The following is a 5,144-nucleotide window of genomic DNA, read 5'->3' on the forward strand; positions in this document are numbered from 1 at the left end:
CGCTGCCTGGAGAGGAGGCAGCGGAGTGCAGAGGAAAGAGAAGTGATACCCAAAAAGAGAAACACTGATGGGGCGAGGGGGGACAGATTCAGGGGTGTTATAGGGAGGGAGCAGAATGGAGAAAAGAAAAAGTCAACTACACTGAGACACCCAACTAGTCAGACACACACGCAGCTACATGGAGACAGGTGAAAAAACAAATAAAAAAGATCAACCACATACACCCTGAACTTTCCCATACCCTCCCCCACCCCTGAGAGTGGTCAACTAGTTACATGCGGTGTTGCTAATTTAGTCATTTTCTACCCCCACCCTTTGTAAATTCAACACCCCTCTCATTTTAATTCTTGTGGAAAATACTGCGAATTCAACCCTGAGACAAACACACACAACTAGACAGACACCCATACAACTACCCTGAGACAGACAGACACACAACCAGACAAACACCTCTACTCTGAGACAGACACACACACACACAACTACATTGAGATAGACAGATACACAATTAGACACACAACTGCAGTGAAAGACACACACAGCTAAACAAACAGACAACACTGAGACAGACACAGGACGATAATGAGACACACAAATCACACACACACAAAACAACACTAAGTCACCCAAATACACACACACAATATGACACTGAGACAACCTGACACGGACAGTCACAATCCAACGCTCCACTGACAGACAGACACCCAAAAACCACTCACACACCCCTGCACTGAGACAACCACACACACTTTTCTTACACCCAGTGGCGACCACTGGACAAACGCTGCCCTCCCAGCCGTTCCCGCAGGAGCGAACCCCCCTGGGCTGGTGCCTCCCCTTTGGCTGTGTGAGCCGCTCGGCGTGAGAAGGGCAGAGGGCTCCTACCTGATCTGCATGGGTGGGGAGCTGGTACCCCAGCCCCGTGGCTGCTGCACCCTGTGGCGGCTCCCAGGAGCGAAGCAGGGCTCTGCTAGGCCAGGGCCATGATGGAGGAAACTCAGGGAGTGGGATGCGTTTACACTGGTATTGGATTCCAGCCATGGGAGCACATTAGACCTTTCTCTGCCAGACTGAAGAGCCCATCATCAAATATTTGTTCCTTATCACTCTCAGCCAGGTTTTCTAATCTCCTAATCATTCTCGTGGCTCTTCTCTGACCCCTCTCCAATTTATCAACATCCTTCATGAACTGTGGGCACCAGAACTGGACACAGAATTCCAGCAGCACTTGCGCCACTGGCAAATACAGAGGGAGTAGGCCCTCTTTACTCCTACTCGAGATTCCCCCATTCATGTGTCCAAGGATTGGCCGCCACATCGCACTCGGAGCTCCTTGACCCAGGCACTTCTCAGTCTCTCCGCCGAGTCTATCAATGAGTGCAGGGTGGCCTGGTAAGCTTGTGCCGTGGGAGCCAGAGCTGAGACCCACCAAACTCATGTCACACAAGAAAGACCCAACAGCCAATCGGTGAATCCCTGACGCACAGCATAGCCAACTCCCCCATTCCACAGCTCTCCTCCCTTCTGCCCTCTCCATCCCTGCAAGCCCAGGCCTGGGAAAGGTGGGAAGGAGAATCCCCTTGGAGCTGCCCCCACCAACCCTGACAGGTGGTAATGACCATGAAGAGCTGTAGGAGGAGCAGATATGGGTCAAAGTGGGTGCAGAATTATGGGGCAGGTGGGCGGGGCTCGGGTAAAGGGGAAAGACAGAGGCTGAGATGGTCCTAGGAAGGTGGGAGGAGGTGAGCTGGCCTCCCCCATTCTTCCCTTTTCAGACCCCATCTCCCAGTCTGTCCCCCCTGCCCAGCCCATCCCCCTCACTCTCAGCCACCCCAAAGTCAGCCCCCCTCCACTCCCTGATGGGTCCAGGACTCACAGACAAAAGAGACATGACATTGAAGCAGCGGGAAGCGGCTGTGGTTTTACAGCAGGACTGCGCAATTGCAAACACTGCATCCACTTCGCATCTGCTGGACCCTTCCCCCCTCCCCCCGATCCTACTGAGCACACATGACCCACAGAAGAAAGAGAAGTGATATCTGAAAAGAGAGAAACACTGACCAGAGGAAGGAGAGTGTGTTATGAGGAGGTGAAAGAAAGAAAGAAAGAAAGAAAGATACACTGAGACAGACACACAACTAGTCAGACAAACACACTACACCAAGAGACAAAAAACACACACAAAAAACCACAGACCAGCCAACACACCTACACTGAAACAGACACACACAACTACACATATGCACACAATTACACTGAGATATACAGACACACACCTCTACATTGAGAGAGAGACACATACGCACACACAAGGCAGACATACACACACACACACAGAGGCACGCAACTAGACAGACACAAAAACACTAGATAGACAGAGACTAGACAGAGACATACCTCTACACTCAGAGAGAGACACACACAAGTACACAGAGATAGACACACACAACTGCAGGGAGACACATCACACAGCTAAACACACAGACACATACACACAACTACACTGAGACAGAGCCAGACACACAACGATACTGAGACACACAAATCACACACACAAAACACTGTCACCCAAATACATGCACAGTTACACACTATCATAATCGCACACACAATATGACAGAAACAACCAGACACAGATACTCACAATCCCACACACTCCTGCACTGAGACAACCACACACACTTTTCTTACACCCAGTGGCAACCACTGGACAAACGTTCCCTCCCAGCCGTTCCCGCAGGAGCGAACCCCTCTGGGCCTGTGCCTCCCCTCTGGCTGTATGAGCCGCTCGGCGTGAGAAGGGCAGAGGGCTCCTACCTGATCTGCATGGGTGGGGAGCTGGTACCCCAGCCCTGTGGCTGCTGCACCCTGTGGCAGCTCACAGGAATCATAGAATCATAGAATATCAGGGTTGGAAGGGACCTCAGGAGGTCATCTAGTCCAACCCCCTGCTCAAAGCAGGACCAATCGCCAACTAAATCATCCCAGCCAGGGCTTTGTCAAGCCTGACCTTAAAGACTTCTAAGGAAGGAGATTCCACCACCTCCCTAGGTAACGCATTCCAGAGCTTCACCACCCTCCTAGTGAAAAAGTTTTTCCTAATATCCAACCTAAATCTCCCCCACTGCAACTTGAGACCATTACTCCTTGTTCTGTCATCTGCTACCACTGAGAACAGTCTAGAGCCATCCTCTTTGGAACCCCCTTTCAGGTAGTTGAAAGCAGCTATCAAATCCCCCCTCATTCTTCTCTTCCGTAGACTAAACATCCCCAGTTCCCTCAGCCTCTCCTCATAAGTCATGTGTTCCAGTCCCCTAATCATTTTTGTTGCCCTCCACTGGACTCTTTCCAATTTTTCCACATCCTTCTTGTAGTGTGGGGCCCAAAACTGGACACAGTACTCCAGATGAGGCCTCACCAATGTCGAATAGAGGGGAACGATCACGTCCCTCAATCTGCTGGCAATGCCCCTACTTATACATCCCAAAATGCCATTGGCCTTCTTGGCAACAAGGGCACACTGTTGACTCATATCCAGCTTCTCATCCACTGTAACCCCTAGATCCTTTTCTGCAGAACTGCTGCCTAGCCATTCGGTCCCTAATCTGTAGCGGTGCATTGGATTCTTCCATCCTAAGTGCAGGACTCTGCACTTGTCCTTGTTGAACCTTATCAGATTTCTTTTGGCCCAATCCTCCAATTTGTCTAGGTCCCTCTGTATCCTATCCCTACCCTCCAGCATATCTACCTCTCCTCCCAGTTTAGTGTCATCTGCAAACTTGCTGAGGGTGCAATCCACACCATCCTCCAGATCATTTAGGAAGGTATTGAACAAAACCGGCCCCAGGACCGACCCTTGGGGCACTCCACTTGATACCGGCTGCCAACTAGACATGGAGCCATTGATCACCACCCGTTGAGCCCGACAATCTAGCCGGCTTTCTATCCACCTTATAGACCATTCATCCAGCCCATACTTCTTTAACTTGCTGGCAAGAATACTGTGGGAGACCGTGTCAAAAGCTTTGCTAAAGTCAAGGAACAACACGTCCACTGCTTTCCCTTCATCCACAGAACCAGTTATCTCGTCATAGAAGGCAATTAGATTAGTCAGGCATGACTTGCCCTTGGTGAACCATGCTGACTGTTCCTGATCACTTTCCTCTCGTCTAAGTGCTTCAGAATTGATTCCTTGGGGACCTGCTCCATGATTTTTCCAGGGACTGAGGTGAGGCTGACTGGTCTGTAGTTCCCAGGATCCTCCTTCTTCCGTTTTTTAAAGATGGGCACTACATTAGCCTTTTTCCAGTCGTCCGGGACTTCCCCCGATCGCCATGAGTTTTCAAAGATAATGGCCAATGGCTCTGCAATCACATCCACCAACTCCTTTAGCACTCTCAGATGCAATGCATCTGGCCCCATGGACTTGTGAAAGTCCAGCTTTTCTAAATAGTCCTGAACCACTTCTTTCTCCACAGAGGGATGGTCACCTCCTCCCCATGCTGTGCTGCCCAGTGCGGTAGTCTGGGAGCTGACCTTGTTCATGAAGACAGAGGCAAAAAAAGCATTGAGTACATTAGCTTTTTCCACATCTTCTGTCACTAGGTTGCCTCCCTCATTCAGTAAGGGGCCCACACTTTCCTTGACTTTCTTCTTGCAGGTCCAGGAGCAAAGCAGGGCTCTGCTAGGCCAGGGCCATGATGGAGGAAACTCAGGGCGTGGGATGGGTTTACACTGGTGTCAGATTTACTTCTAAGTTGCGTTGCTGGATGACGGCTAACCAGCCGCTGTACTCACCCGGGAGGTGGCTGCATCCCAGTGCCGGTCAAGTGATCACTGTATAAACAGTCCCCACGCCCCATCCCAGATGTGCTTGATTCCCATTCACTCTGCGGTCCAGAGGAACAGAGAACCATAGGGTTAACAGGGACCACAATGGCCATCTAGTCTAACCCCCCTGCCAAGATGCAAGATTTGTTGTGTCTAAACCATCTAGGACAAATGGCTGTCCAGCCTCCTTTTGAAAAACTCCAGGGAAGTAGCTTCCATGACCTCCCTAGGCAGGTCCGTTCCATTGTCCCACTGTTCCCTTCCCCTTTATTGTCTGTGGTAACTTCGTGAGTCATCTGGTCACGTTATTT

This window comes from Caretta caretta, chromosome 6 (assembly GCF_965140235.1).
Source record: "Caretta caretta isolate rCarCar2 chromosome 6, rCarCar1.hap1, whole genome shotgun sequence".
NCBI classification, from domain to species: domain Eukaryota; kingdom Metazoa; phylum Chordata; order Testudines; family Cheloniidae; genus Caretta; species Caretta caretta.